This window comes from Hyperolius riggenbachi, chromosome 4 (assembly GCF_040937935.1).
Source record: "Hyperolius riggenbachi isolate aHypRig1 chromosome 4, aHypRig1.pri, whole genome shotgun sequence".
Lineage (NCBI taxonomy): Eukaryota > Metazoa > Chordata > Amphibia > Anura > Hyperoliidae > Hyperolius > Hyperolius riggenbachi.
Window position 1 is genome coordinate 42,171,172 of NC_090649.1, and position 15,253 is coordinate 42,186,424.

General features: G+C 45.9%; 10 non-coding genes across 10 annotated transcripts; 5 read left to right on the forward strand and 5 right to left on the reverse strand.

The window, feature by feature from the left end:
* Positions 1-3,756: 3,756 nt before the first annotated feature.
* Positions 3,757-3,827, reverse strand: TRNAG-GCC (transfer RNA glycine (anticodon GCC)). The gene has a single exon. It is a non-coding gene; the product is annotated as a tRNA-Gly (tRNA).
* Positions 3,828-3,961: 134 nt separating this feature from the next.
* Positions 3,962-4,034, forward strand: TRNAK-CUU (transfer RNA lysine (anticodon CUU)). The gene has a single exon. It is a non-coding gene; the product is annotated as a tRNA-Lys (tRNA).
* Positions 4,035-5,377: 1,343 nt separating this feature from the next.
* Positions 5,378-5,448, reverse strand: TRNAG-GCC (transfer RNA glycine (anticodon GCC)). The gene has a single exon. It is a non-coding gene; the product is annotated as a tRNA-Gly (tRNA).
* Positions 5,449-8,939: 3,491 nt separating this feature from the next.
* On the reverse strand, positions 8,940-9,010 carry TRNAG-GCC (transfer RNA glycine (anticodon GCC)). Its single transcript has one exon. It is a non-coding gene; the product is annotated as a tRNA-Gly (tRNA).
* A 134-nt stretch (positions 9,011-9,144) lies between these two features.
* TRNAK-CUU (transfer RNA lysine (anticodon CUU)) lies at positions 9,145-9,217 on the forward strand. The gene has a single exon. It is a non-coding gene; the product is annotated as a tRNA-Lys (tRNA).
* A 1,343-nt stretch (positions 9,218-10,560) lies between these two features.
* On the reverse strand, positions 10,561-10,631 carry TRNAG-GCC (transfer RNA glycine (anticodon GCC)). Its single transcript has one exon. It is a non-coding gene; the product is annotated as a tRNA-Gly (tRNA).
* Positions 10,632-10,765: 134 nt separating this feature from the next.
* On the forward strand, positions 10,766-10,838 carry TRNAK-CUU (transfer RNA lysine (anticodon CUU)). Its single transcript has one exon. It is a non-coding gene; the product is annotated as a tRNA-Lys (tRNA).
* A 1,548-nt stretch (positions 10,839-12,386) lies between these two features.
* TRNAK-CUU (transfer RNA lysine (anticodon CUU)) lies at positions 12,387-12,459 on the forward strand. The gene has a single exon. It is a non-coding gene; the product is annotated as a tRNA-Lys (tRNA).
* Positions 12,460-13,802: 1,343 nt separating this feature from the next.
* TRNAG-GCC (transfer RNA glycine (anticodon GCC)) lies at positions 13,803-13,873 on the reverse strand. The gene has a single exon. It is a non-coding gene; the product is annotated as a tRNA-Gly (tRNA).
* A 134-nt stretch (positions 13,874-14,007) lies between these two features.
* TRNAK-CUU (transfer RNA lysine (anticodon CUU)) lies at positions 14,008-14,080 on the forward strand. The gene has a single exon. It is a non-coding gene; the product is annotated as a tRNA-Lys (tRNA).
* The last annotated feature ends 1,173 nt before the right edge of the window (positions 14,081-15,253 follow it).

Genomic DNA, 15,253 nt, shown 5'->3' on the forward strand with positions numbered 1-15,253 from the left:
TTTTCTAGACAGTTAAAAAGAAGCCTAATAGGTGAGTACTGGAGAGGGAGAGATGCTGCACGTCACTGGCACTGCTAGAAGACATGCAAAGGCCTTTGGGCACGCAAGTGTCCCAAGGCTGCTTTAACTTGTGTGTCTTAGAGTCATGTTTGCTGGGTACTAGGGTCCCTCTTCTCGACTGTCAGCCAGCACTGTGGCCAAGTGCCACGGTGACTCTTGCAAATGTCCTTAACCTCCTCAGCGGTATGGACAGAAATGTCCATCCATAAAAACATGCTGTGAACAGTATAAACGTGCATACACATCAATACTCTTCTGCACTGTATACTAGACCCTTGCTTGACACAGTTTGGCAAGTTACAGGAAAAAAAAAAGTTTTAAAAATACATTTTATCACTTTTTGCAAAGAAATCCTGGGAATTGAACGCCGGGGAGGTTAAATGGCTTCTGGCCTGCAGAGATGTCTTAAGCTTGAGAAGTGCAAAGTGTGGAGGTGTGCCAAAATCCTAGCATTTGCATTGGCCGGGAATCAAACCCAGGCCTCCCGCGTGGCAGGCGAGAATTCTACCACTGAACCACCAATGCCTTGCCCTGTTGCTCGGTGCTGAAAAACGTGGCCAGCCAAATCAGGCCATACAAGATTGCCTTCTTCTGTGCGGATGGCAAAGGTGAGGCTGGCGCCATTTTGCAATTTTTGACATTTCAGCTCAAGCAAGCAAGCCCGGCTAGCTCAGTCGGTAGAGCATGAGACTCTTAATCTCAGGGTCGTGGGTTCGAGCCCCACGTTGGGTGATCAAAGCTTCTCCTTTTACTTTCTACTAGGCAGAGCTCCTCCAAAACGATTACAAACCATCACCAGGCCATCACTTCCTCTTTCACATGCCACTCCCCACTCCCTTTGCTAACAAACGAAAATGTCATCTCAGCTTTCCCCTTCACTTTTACTCACACAACCTCTTTTAACAACTTTTCAGCAAAAGTGCTTCACCACCCCAAGAAAGAGAAAAACACTCCTTCTTACAATCTTACTCATCTTTCCTATACTACTTTTCTTATCTGCTTTTCCCAGATTTCCGTTGGCTTTACTCCAGTCCTTTTGTCAAGGAGAGACTTACAATCAATCACTTGACAAGGAACAACCACCTGAAAGATACTCATTCTCGTATGCCTGGTGCACACCATGCAATTCCCCATCAGATAGATGGGCCGATAGATCCTTTCCGACAGACACGATCGGATTTCCGTTCGGATTTCCGATCACTACTATGCAAATCCATCAGAAAAACGATCGGAAATCAGATCGGACCTGCCGGAAATCATCTGTTCGACCCATCTATCTGACAGGCATTGGTATGGTGTGTATTAGGCTTTGCACTCCAAAGGTGCTCACATAGCAGTATGAGGAGGGCACTCTGCACACGGCCTGAGATTTAGCTGAGAGGATTGAAAAAAAGGAAGTTGCTCTTTCCCTTAACTTGTTTTTAGATGAGGTACTTCCCAACAAAAGTTACAAACCAAAAAGCCTTTCAGTCCCGGCAAGCAAAAAAAGTGGTTGCTTTCATTTGACTTAAGTTTGTTACTACTTTTTTTTCTGTACTTTTAGTATGTTTTCTTAATTGCTAGGTGCTGGGAAAGCAAGTTGTAGGTAAGCTGACACAACATCTCAACATCTACTGTGAGAAAACTCAGGACAAAAGTAGAATGAATGAGGGCCTAGAGAGAACGCTCCAAATTTGAGCAAGGCCCTGAGTAGAGTGCAAAGACAACAAGGCAAAAAGTTGTAAAACAACACCAGATGAGCAGATGCTGCTGACTTGGCATTTCCGAGGCTTTTCTAGACAGTTAAAAAGAAGCCTAATAGGTGAGTACTGGAGAGGGAGAGATGCTGCACGTCACTGGCACTGCTAGAAGACATGCAAGGCCTTTGGGCACGCAAGTGTCCCAAGGCTGCTTTAACTTGTGTGTCTTAGAGTCATGTTTGCTGGGTACTAGGGTCCCTCTTCTCGACTGTCAGCCAGCACTGTGGCCAAGTGCCACGGTGACTCTTGCAAATGTCCTTAAATGGCTTCTGGCCTGCAGAGATGTCTTAAGCTTGAGAAGTGCAAAGTGTGGAGGTGTGCCAAAATCCTAGCATTTGCATTGGCCGGGAATCAAACCCAGGCCTCCCGCGTGGCAGGCGAGAATTCTACCACTGAACCACCAATGCCTTGCCCTGTTGCTCGGTGCTGAAAAACGTGGCCAGCCAAATCAGGCCATACAAGATTGCCTTCTTCTGTGCGGATGGCAAAGGTGAGGCTGGCGCCATTTTGCAATTTTTGACATTTCAGCTCAAGCAAGCAAGCCCGGCTAGCTCAGTCGGTAGAGCATGAGACTCTTAATCTCAGGGTCGTGGGTTTGAGCCCCACGTTGGGTGATCAAAGCTTCTCCTTTTACTTTCTACTAGGCAGAGCTCCTCCAAAACGATTACAAACCATCACCAGGCCATCACTTCCTCTTTCACATGCCACTCCCCACTCCCTTTGCTAACAAACGAAAATGTCATCTCAGCTTTCCCCTTCACTTTTACTCACACAACCTCTTTTAACAACTTTTCAGCAAAAGTGCTTCACCACCCCAAGAAAGAGAAAAACACTCCTTCTTACAATCTTACTCATCTTTCCTATACTACTTTTCTTATCTGCTTTTCCCAGATTTCCGTTGGCTTTACTCCAGTCCTTTTGTCAAGGAGAGACTTACAATCAATCACTTGACAAGGAACAACCACCTGAAAGATACTCATTCTCGTATGCCTGGTGCACACCATGCAATTCCCCATCAGATAGATGGGCCGATAGATCCTTTCCGACAGACACGATCGGATTTCCGTTCGGATTTCCGATCACTACTATGCAAATCCATCAGAAAAACGATCGGAAATCAGATCGGACCTGCCGGAAATCATCTGTTCGACCCATCTATCTGACAGGCATTGGTATGGTGTGTATTAGGCTTTGCACTCCAAAGGTGCTCACATAGCAGTATGAGGAGGGCACTCTGCACACGGCCTGAGATTTAGCTGAGAGGATTGAAAAAAAGGAAGTTGCTCTTTCCCTTAACTTGTTTTTAGATGAGGTACTTCCCAACAAAAGTTACAAACCAAAAAGCCTTTCAGTCCCGGCAAGCAAAAAAAGTGGTTGCTTTCATTTGACTTAAGTTTGTTACTACTTTTTTTTCTGTACTTTTAGTATGTTTTCTTAATTGCTAGGTGCTGGGAAAGCAAGTTGTAGGTAAGCTGACACAACATCTCAACATCTACTGTGAGAAAACTCAGGACAAAAGTAGAATGAATGAGGGCCTAGAGAGAACGCTCCAAATTTGAGCAAGGCCCTGAGTAGAGTGCAAAGACAACAAGGCAAAAAGTTGTAAAACAACACCAGATGAGCAGATGCTGCTGACTTGGCATTTCCGAGGCTTTTCTAGACAGTTAAAAAGAAGCCTAATAGGTGAGTACTGGAGAGGGAGAGATGCTGCACGTCACTGGCACTGCTAGAAGACATGCAAGGCCTTTGGGCACGCAAGTGTCCCAAGGCTGCTTTAACTTGTGTGTCTTAGAGTCATGTTTGCTGGGTACTAGGGTCCCTCTTCTCGACTGTCAGCCAGCACTGTGGCCAAGTGCCACGGTGACTCTTGCAAATGTCCTTAAATGGCTTCTGGCCTGCAGAGATGTCTTAAGCTTGAGAAGTGCAAAGTGTGGAGGTGTGCCAAAATCCTAGCATTTGCATTGGCCGGGAATCGAACCCGGGCCTCCCGCGTGGCAGGCGAGAATTCTACCACTGAACCACCAATGCCTTGCCCTGTTGCTCGGTGCTGAAAAACGTGGCCAGCCAAATCAGGCCATACAAGATTGCCTTCTTCTGTGCGGATGGCAAAGGTGAGGCTGGTGCCATTTTGCAATTTTTGACATTTCAGCTCAAGCAAGCAAGCCCGGCTAGCTCAGTCGGTAGAGCATGAGACTCTTAATCTCAGGGTCGTGGGTTCGAGCCCCACGTTGGGCGATCAAAGCTTCTCCTTTTACTTTCTACTAGGCAGAGCTCCTCCAAAACGATTACAAACCATCACCAGGCCATCACTTCCTCTTTCACATGCCACTCCCCACTCCCTTTGCTAACAAACGAAAATGTCATCTCAGCTTTCCCCTTCACTTTTACTCACACAACCTCTTTTAACAACTTTTCAGCAAAAGTGCTTCACCACCCCAAGAAAGAGAAAAACACTCCTTCTTACAATCTTACTCATCTTTCCTATACTACTTTTCTTATCTGCTTTTCCCAGATTTCCGTTGGCTTTACTCCAGTCCTTTTGTCAAGGAGAGACTTACAATCAATCACTTGACAAGGAACAACCACCTGAAAGATACTCATTCTCGTATGCCTGGTGCACACCATGCAATTCCCCATCAGATAGATGGGCCGATAGATCCTTTCCGACAGACACGATCGGATTTCCGTTCGGATTTCCGATCACTACTATGCAAATCCATCAGAAAAACGATCGGAAATCAGATCGGACCTGCCGGAAATCATCTGTTCGACCCATCTATCTGACAGGCATTGGTATGGTGTGTATTAGGCTTTGCACTCCAAAGGTGCTCACATAGCAGTATGAGGAGGGCACTCTGCACACGGCCTGAGATTTAGCTGAGAGGATTGAAAAAAAGGAAGTTGCTCTTTCCCTTAACTTGTTTTTAGATGAGGTACTTCCCAACAAAAGTTACAAACCAAAAAGCCTTTCAGTCCCGGCAAGCAAAAAAAGTGGTTGCTTTCATTTGACTTAAGTTTGTTACTACTTTTTTTTCTGTACTTTTAGTATGTTTTCTTAATTGCTAGGTGCTGGGAAAGCAAGTTGTAGGTAAGCTGACACAACATCTCAACATCTACTGTGAGAAAACTCAGGACAAAAGTAGAATGAATGAGGGCCTAGAGAGAACGCTCCAAATTTGAGCAAGGCCCTGAGTAGAGTGCAAAGACAACAAGGCAAAAAGTTGTAAAACAACACCAGATGAGCAGATGCTGCTGACTTGGCATTTCCGAGGCTTTTCTAGACAGTTAAAAAGAAGCCTAATAGGTGAGTACTGGAGAGGGAGAGATGCTGCATGTCACTGGCACTGCTAGAAGACATGCAAGGCCTTTGGGCACGCAAGTGTCCCAAGGCTGCTTTAACTTGTGTGTCTTAGAGTCATGTTTGCTGGGTACTAGGGTCCCTCTTCTCGACTGTCAGCCAGCACTGTGGCCAAGTGCCACGGTGACTCTTGCAAATGTCCTTAAATGGCTTCTGGCCTGCAGAGATGTCTTAAGCTTGAGAAGTGCAAAGTGTGGAGGTGTGCCAAAATCCTAGCATTTGCATTGGCCGGGAATCGAACCCGGGTCTCCCGCGTGGCAGGCGAGAATTCTACCACTGAACCACCAATGCCTTGCCCTGTTGCTCGGTGCTGAAAAACGTGGCCAGCCAAATCAGGCCATACAAGATTGCCTTCTTCTGTGCGGATGGCAAAGGTGAGGCTAGCGCCATTTTGCAATTTTTGACATTTCAGCTCAAGCAAGCAAGCCCGGCTAGCTCAGTCGGTAGAGCATGAGCCTCTTAATCTCAGGGTCGTGGGTTCGAGCCCCACGTTGGGCGATCAAAGCTTCTCCTTTTACTTTCTACTAGGCAGAGCTCCTCCAAAACGATTACAAACCATCACCAGGCCATCACTTCCTCTTTCACATGCCACTCCCCACTCCCTTTGCTAACAAACGAAAATGTCATCTCAGCTTTCCCCTTCACTTTTACTCACACAACCTCTTTTAACAACTTTTCAGCAAAAGTGCTTCACCACCCCAAGAAAGAGAAAAACACTCCTTCTTACAATCTTACTCATCTTTCCTATACTACTTTTCTTATCTGCTTTTCCCAGATTTCCGTTGGCTTTACTCCAGTCCTTTTGTCAAGGAGAGACTTACAATCAATCACTTGACAAAGAACAACCACCTGAAAGATACTCATTCTCGTATGCCTGGTGCACACCATGCAATTCCCCATCAGATAGATGGGCCGATAGATCCTTTCCGACAGACACGATCGGATTTCCGTTCGGATTTCCGATCACTACTATGCAAATCCATCAGAAAAACAATCGGAAATCAGATCGGACCTGCCGGAAATCATCTGTTCGACCCATCTATCTGACAGGCATTGGTATGGTGTGTATTAGGCTTTGCACTCCAAAGGTGCTCACATAGCAGTATGAGGAGGGCACTCTGCACACGGCCTGAGATTTAGCTGAGAGGATTGAAAAAAAGGAAGCTGCTCTTTCCCTTAACTTGTTTTTAGATGAGGTACTTCCCAACAAAAGTTACAAACCAAAAAGCCTTTCAGTCCCGGCAAGCAAAAAAAGTGGTTGCTTTCATTTGACTTAAAGGGGAACTGAAGAGAGAGGTATATGGAGGCTGTCATGTTTATTTCCTTTTAAGCAATACCAGTTGCCTGGCAGCTCTGCTGATCCTCTGCCTCTAATACTATTAGCCATAGCCCCTGAACAAGCATGCAGCAGATCAGGTGTTTCAGTGGTTCAGACTTATAAGTCTGATCTGACAAGACTAGCTGCATGCTTGTTTCTGGTTTTAATCAGATACTACTGCAGAGAAATAGACCAGCAGGGCTGCCAGGCAACTGGTATTGATTAAAAGGAAATAAACATGACAGCCTCCATATACCTCTCTCTTCAGTTCCCCTTTAAGTTTGTTACTACTTTTTTTTCTGTACTTTTAGTATGTTTTCTTAATTGCTAGGTGCTGGGAAAGCAAGTTGTAGGTAAGCTGACACAACATCTCAACATCTACTGTGAGAAAACTCAGGACAAAAGTAGAATGAATGAGGGCCTAGAGAGAACGCTCCAAATTTGAGCAAGGCCCTGAGTAGAGTGCAAAGACAACAAGGCAAAAAGTTGTAAAACAACACCAGATGAGCAGATGCTGCTGACTTGGCATTTCCGAGGCTTTTCTAGACAGTTAAAAAGAAGCCTAATAGGTGAGTACTGGAGAGGGAGAGATGCTGCACGTCACTGGCACTGCTAGAAGACATGCAAGGCCTTTGGGCACGCAAGTGTCCCAAGGCTGCTTTAACTTGTGTGTCTTAGAGTCATGTTTGCTGGGTACTAGGGTCCCTCTTCTCGACTGTCAGCCAGCACTGTGGCCAAGTGCCACGGTGACTCTTGCAAATGTCCTTAAATGGCTTCTGGCCTGCAGAGATGTCTTAAGCTTGAGAAGTGCAAAGTGTGGAGGTGTGCCAAAATCCTAGCATTTGCATTGGCCGGGAATCGACCCCGGGCCTCCCACGTGGCAGGCGAGAATTCTACCACTGAACCACCAATGCCTTGCCCTGTTGCTCAGTGCTGAAAAACGTGGCCAGCCAAATCAGGCCATACAAGATTGCCTTCTTCTGTGCGGATGGCAAAGGTGAGGCTGGCGCCATTTTGCAATTTTTGACATTTCAGCTCAAGCAAGCAAGCCCGGCTAGCTCAGTCGGTAGAGCATGAGACTCTTAATCTCAGGGTTGTGGGTTCGAGCCCCACGTTGGGTGATCAAAGCTTCTCCTTTTACTTTCTACTAGGCAGAGCTCCTCCAAAACGATTACAAACCATCACCAGGCCATCACTTCCTCTTTCACATGCCACTCCCCACTCCCTTTGCTAACAAACGAAAATGTCATCTCAGCTTTCCCCTTCACTTTTACTCACACAACCTCTTTTAACAACTTTTCAGCAAAAGTGCTTCACCACCCCAAGAAAGAGAAAAACACTCCTTCTTACAATCTTACTCATCTTTCCTATACTACTTTTCTTATCTGCTTTTCCCAGATTTCCGTTGGCTTTACTCCAGTCCTTTTGTCAAGGAGAGACTTACAATCAATCACTTGACAAGGAACAACCACCTGAAAGATACTCATTCTCGTATGCCTGGTGCACACCATGCAATTCCCCATCAGATAGATGGGCCGATAGATCCTTTCCGACAGACACGATCGGATTTCCGTTCGGATTTCCGATCACTACTATGCAAATCCATCAGAAAAACGATCGGAAATCAGATCGGACCTGCCGGAAATCATCTGTTCGACCCATCTATCTGACAGGCATTGGTATGGTGTGTATTAGGCTTTGCACTCCAAAGGTGCTCACATAGCAGTATGAGGAGGGCACTCTGCACACGGCCTGAGATTTAGCTGAGAGGATTGAAAAAAAGGAAGTTGCTCTTTCCCTTAACTTGTTTTTAGATGAGGTACTTCCCAACAAAAGTTACAAACCAAAAAGCCTTTCAGTCCCGGCAAGCAAAAAAAGTGGTTGCTTTCATTTGACTTAAGTTTGTTACTACTTTTTTTTCTGTACTTTTAGTATGTTTTCTTAATTGCTAGGTGCTGGGAAAGCAAGTTGTAGGTAAGCTGACACAACATCTCAACATCTACTGTGAGAAAACTCAGGACAAAAGTAGAATGAATGAGGGCCTAGAGAGAACGCTCCAAATTTGAGCAAGGCCCTGAGTAGAGTGCAAAGACAACAAGGCAAAAAGTTGTAAAACAACACCAGATGAGCAGATGCTGCTGACTTGGCATTTCCGAGGCTTTTCTAGACAGTTAAAAAGAAGCCTAATAGGTGAGTACTGGAGAGGGAGAGATGCTGCACGTCACTGGCACTGCTAGAAGACATGCAAGGCCTTTGGGCACGCAAGTGTCCCAAGGCTGCTTTAACTTGTGTGTCTTAGAGTCATGTTTGCTGGGTACTAGGGTCCCTCTTCTCGACTGTCAGCCAGCACTGTGGCCAAGTGCCACGGTGACTCTTGCAAATGTCCTTAAATGGCTTCTGGCCTGCAGAGATGTCTTAAGCTTGAGAAGTGCAAAGTGTGGAGGTGTGCCAAAATCCTAGCATTTGCATTGGCCGGGAATCAAACCCGGGCCTCCCGCGTGGCAGGCGAGAATTCTACCACTGAACCACCAATGCCTTGCCCTGTTGCTCGGTGCTGAAAAACGTGGCCAGCCAAATCAGGCCATACAAGATTGCCTTCTTCTGTGCGGATGGCAAAGGTGAGGCTGGCGCCATTTTGCAATTTTTGACATTTCAGCTCAAGCAAGCAAGCCCGGCTAGCTCAGTCGGTAGAGCATGAGACTCTTAATCTCAGGGTCGTGGGTTCGAGCCCCACGTTGGGCGATCAAAGCTTCTCCTTTTACTTTCTACTAGGCAGAGCTCCTCCAAAACGATTACAAACCATCACCAGGCCATCACTTCCTCTTTCACATGCCACTCCCCACTCCCTTTGCTAACAAACGAAAATGTCATCTCAGCTTTCCCCTTCACTTTTACTCACACAACCTCTTTTAACAACTTTTCAGCAAAAGTGCTTCACCACCCCAAGAAAGAGAAAAACACTCCTTCTTACAATCTTACTCATCTTTCCTATACTACTTTTCTTATCTGCTTTTCCCAGATTTCCGTTGGCTTTACTCCAGTCCTTTTGTCAAGGAGAGACTTACAATCAATCACTTGACAAGGAACAACCACCTGAAAGATACTCATTCTCGTATGCCTGGTGCACACCATGCAATTCCCCATCAGATAGATGGGCAGATAGATCCTTTCCGACAGACACGATCGGATTTCCGTTCGGATTTCCGATCACTACTATGCAAATCCATCAGAAATACGATCGGAAATCAGATCGGACCTGCCGGAAATCATCTGTTCGACCCATCTATCTGACAGGCATTGGTATGGTGTGTATTAGGCTTTGCACTCCAAAGGTGCTCACATAGCAGTATGAGGAGGGCACTCTGCACACGGCCTGAGATTTAGCTGAGAGGATTGAAAAAAAGGAAGTTGCTCTTTCCCTTAACTTGTTTTTAGATGAGGTACTTCCCAACAAAAGTTACAAACCAAAAAGCCTTTCAGTCCCGGCAAGCAAAAAAAGTGGTTGCTTTCATTTGACTTAAGTTTGTTACTACTTTTTTTTCTGTACTTTTAGTATGTTTTCTTAATTGCTAGGTGCTGGGAAAGCAAGTTGTAGGTAAGCTGACACAACATCTCAACATCTACTGTGAGAAAACTCAGGACAAAAGTAGAATGAATGAGGGCCTAGAGAGAACGCTCCAAATTTGAGCAAGGCCCTGAGTAGAGTGCAAAGACAACAAGGCAAAAAGTTGTAAAACAACACCAGATGAGCAGATGCTGCTGACTTGGCATTTCCGAGGCTTTTCTAGACAGTTAAAAAGAAGCCTAATAGGTGAGTACTGGAGAGGGAGAGATGCTGCACGTCACTGGCACTGCTAGAAGACATGCAAGGCCTTTGGGCACGCAAGTGTCCCAAGGCTGCTTTAACTTGTGTGTCTTAGAGTCATGTTTGCTGGGTACTAGGGTCCCTCTTCTCGACTGTCAGCCAGCACTGTGGCCAAGTGCCACGGTGACTCTTGCAAATGTCCTTAAATGGCTTCTGGCCTGCAGAGATGTCTTAAGCTTGAGAAGTGCAAAGTGTGGAGGTGTGCCAAAATCCTAGCATTTGCATTGGCCGGGAATCGAACCCGGGCCTCCCGCGTGGCAGGCGAGAATTCTACCACTGAACCACCAATGCCTTGCCCTGTTGCTTGGTGCTGAAAAACGTGGCCAGCCAAATCAGGCCATACAAGATTGCCTTCTTCTGTGCGGATGGCAAAGGTGAGGCTGGCGCCATTTTGCAATTTTTGACATTTCAGCTCAAGCAAGCAAGCCCGGCTAGCTCAGTCGGTAGAGCATGAGACTCTTAATCTCAGGGTCGTGGGTTCGAGCCCCACGTTGGGCGATCAAAGCTTCTCCTTTTACTTTCTACTAGGCAGAGCTCCTCCAAAACGATTACAAACCATCACCAGGCCATCACTTCCTCTTTCACATGCCACTCCCCACTCCCTTTGCTAACAAACGAAAATGTCATCTCAGCTTTCCCCTTCACTTTTACTCACACAACCTCTTTTAACAACTTTTCAGCAAAAGTGCTTCACCACCCCAAGAAAGAGAAAAACACTCCTTCTTACAATCTTACTCATCTTTCCTATACTACTTTTCTTATCTGCTTTTCCCAGATTTCCGTTGGCTTTACTCCAGTCCTTTTGTCAAGGAGAGACTTACAATCAATCACTTGACAAGGAACAACCACCTGAAAGATACTCATTCTCGTATGCCTGGTGCACACCATGCAATTCCCCATCAGATAGATGGGCCGATAGATCCTTTCCGACAGACACGATCGGATTTCCGTTCGGATTTCCGATCACTACTATGCAAATCCATCAGAAAAACGATCGGAAATCAGATCGGACCTGCCGGAAATCATCTGTTCGACCCATCTATCTGACAGGCATTGGTATGGTGTGTATTAGGCTTTGCACTCCAAAGGTGCTCACATAGCAGTATGAGGAGGGCACTCTGCACACGGCCTGAGATTTAGCTGAGAGGATTGAAAAAAAGGAAGTTGCTCTTTCCCTTAACTTGTTTTTAGATGAGGTACTTCCCAACAAAAGTTACAAACCAAAAAGCCTTTCAGTCCCGGCAAGCAAAAAAAGTGGTTGCTTTCATTTGACTTAAGTTTGTTACTACTTTTTTTTCTGTACTTTTAGTATGTTTTCTTAATTGCTAGGTGCTGGGAAAGCAAGTTGTAGGTAAGCTGACACAACATCTCAACATCTACTGTGAGAAAACTCAGGACAAAAGTAGAATGAATGAGGGCCTAGAGAGAACGCTCCAAATTTGAGCAAGGCCCTGAGTAGAGTGCAAAGACAACAAGGCAAAAAGTTGTAAAACAACACCAGATGAGCAGATGCTGCTGACTTGGCATTTCCGAGGCTTTTCTAGACAGTTAAAAAGAAGCCTAATAGGTGAGTACTGGAGAGGGAGAGATGCTGCACGTCACTGGCACTGCTAGAAGACATGCAAGGCCTTTGGGCACGCAAGTGTCCCAAGGCTGCTTTAACTTGTGTGTCTTAGAGTCATGTTTGCTGGGTACTAGGGTCCCTCTTCTCGACTGTCAGCCAGCACTGTGGCCAAGTGCCACGGTGACTCTTGCAAATGTCCTTAAATGGCTTCTGGCCTGCAGAGATGTCTTAAGCTTGAGAAGTGCAAAGTGTGGAGGTGTGCCAAAATCCTAGCATTTGCATTGGCCGGGAATCGACCCCGGGCCTCCCACGTGGCAGGCGAGAATTCTACCACTGAACCACCAATGCCTTGCCCTGTTGCTCAGTGCTGAAAAACGTGGCCAGCCAAATCAGGCCATACAAGATTGCCTTCTTCTGTGCGGATGGCAAAGGTGAGGCTGGCGCCATTTTGCAATTTTTGACATTTCAGCTCAAGCAAGCAAGCCCGGCTAGCTCAGTCGGTAGAGCATGAGACTCTTAATCTCAGGGTCGTGGGTTCGAGCCCCATGTTGGGCGATCAAAGCTTCTCCTTTTACTTTCTACTAGGCAGAGCTCCTCCAAAACGATTACAAACCATCACCAGGCCATCACTTCCTCTTTCACATGCCACTCCCCACTCCCTTTGCTAACAAACGAAAATGTCATCTCAGCTTTCCCCTTCACTTTTACTCACACAACCTCTTTTAACAACTTTTCAGCAAAAGTGCTTCACCACCCCAAGAAAGAGAAAAACACTCCTTCTTACAATCTTACTCATCTTTCCTATACTACTTTTCTTATCTGCTTTTCCCAGATTTCCGTTGGCTTTACTCCAGTCCTTTTGTCAAGGAGAGACTTACAATCAATCACTTGACAAGGAACAACCACCTGAAAGATACTCATTCTCGTATGCCTGGTGCACACCATGCAATTCCCCATCAGATAGATGGGCCGATAGATCCTTTCCGACAGACACGATCGGATTTCCGTTCGGATTTCCGATCACTACTATGCAAATCCATCAGAAAAACGATCGGAAATCAGATCGGACCTGCCGGAAATCATCTGTTCGACCCATCTATCTGACAGGCATTGGTATGGTGTGTATTAGGCTTTGCACTCCAAAGGTGCTCACATAGCAGTATGAGGAGGGCACTCTGCACACGGCCTGAGATTTAGCTGAGAGGATTGAAAAAAAGGAAGTTGCTCTTTCCCTTAACTTGTTTTTAGATGAGGTACTTCCCAACAAAAGTTACAAACCAAAAAGCCTTTCAGTCCCGGCAAGCAAAAAAAGTGGTTGCTTTCATTTGACTTAAGTTTGTTACTACTTTTTTTTCTGTACTTTTAGTATGTTTTCTTAATTGCTAGGTGCTGGGAAAGCAAGTTGTAGGTAAACTGACACAACATCTCAACATCTACTGTGAGAAAACTCAGGACAAAAGTAGAATGAATGAGGGCCTAGAGAGAACGCTCCAAATTTGAGCAAGGCCCTGAGTAGAGTGCAAAGACAACAAGGCAAAAAGTTGTAAAACAACACCAGATGAGCAGATGCTGCTGACTTGGCATTTCCGAGGCTTTTCTAGACAGTTAAAAAGAAGCCTAATAGGTGAGTACTGGAGAGGGAGAGATGCTGCACGTCACTGGCACTGCTAGAAGACATGCAAGGCCTTTGGGCACGCAAGTGTCCCAAGGCTGCTTTAACTTGTGTGTCTTAGAGTCATGTTTGCTGGGTACTAGGGTCCCTCTTCTCGACTGTCAGCCAGCACTGTGGCCAAGTGCCACGGTGACTCTTGCAAATGTCCTTAAATGGCTTCTGGCCTGCAGAGATGTCTTAAGCTTGAGAAGTGCAAAGTGTGGAGGTGTGCCAAAATCCTAGCATTTGCATTGGCCGGGAATCGAACCCGGGCCTCCCGCGTGGCAGGCGAGAATTCTACCACTGAACCACCAATGCCTTGCCCTGTTGCTCGGTGCTGAAAAACGTGGCCAGCCAAATCAGGCCATACAAGATTGCCTTCTTCTGTGCGGATGGCAAAGGTGAGGCTGGCGCCATTTTGCAATTTTTGACATTTCAGCTCAAGCAAGCAAGCCCGGCTAGCTCAGTCGGTAGAGCATGAGACTCTTAATCTCAGGGTCGTGGGTTCGAGCCCCACGTTGGGCGATCAAAGCTTCTCCTTTTACTTTCTACTAGGCAGAGCTCCTCCAAAACGATTACAAACCATCACCAGGCCATCACTTCCTCTTTCACATGCCACTCCCCACTCCCTTTGCTAACAAACGAAAATGTCATCTCAGCTTTCCCCTTCACTTTTACTCACACAACCTCTTTTAACAACTTTTCAGCAAAAGTGCTTCACCACCCCAAGAAAGAGAAAAACACTCCTTCTTACAATCTTACTCATCTTTCCTATACTACTTTTCTTATCTGCTTTTCCCAGATTTCCGTTGGCTTTACTCCAGTCCTTTTGTCAAGGAGAGACTTACAATCAATCACTTGACAAGGAACAACCACCTGAAAGATACTCATTCTCGTATGCCTGGTGCACACCATGCAATTCCCCATCAGATAGATGGGCCGATAGATCCTTTCCGACAGACACGATCGGATTTCCGTTCGGATTTCCGATCACTACTATGCAAATCCATCAGAAAAACGATCGGAAATCAGATCGGACCTGCCGGAAATCATCTGTTCGACCCATCTATCTGACAGGCATTGGTATGGTGTGTATTAGGCTTTGCACTCCAAAGGTGCTCACATAGCAGTATGAGGAGGGCACTCTGCACACGGCCTGAGATTTAGCTGAGAGGATTGAAAAAAAGGAAGTTGCTCTTTCCCTTAACTTGTTTTTAGATGAGGTACTTCCCAACAAAAGTTACAAACCAAAAAGCCTTTCAGTCCCGGCAAGCAAAAAAAGTGGTTGCTTTCATTTGACTTAAGTTTGTTACTACTTTTTTTTCTGTACTTTTAGTATGTTTTCTTAATTGCTAGGTGCTGGGAAAGCAAGTTGTAGGTAAGCTGACACAACATCTCAACATCTACTGTGAGAAAACTCAGGACAAAAGTAGAATGAATGAGGGCCTAGAGAGAACGCTCCAAATTTGAGCAAGGCCCTGAGTAGAGTGCAAAGACAACAAGGCAAAAAGTTGTAAAACAACACCAGATGAGCAGATGCTGCTGACTTGGCATTTCCGAGGCTTTTCTAGACAGTTAAAAAGAAGCCTAATAGGTGAGTACTGGAGAGGGAGAGATGCTGCATGTCACTGGCACTGCTAGAAGACATGCAAGGCCTTTGGGCACGCAAGTGTCCCAAGGCTGCTTTAACTTGTGTGT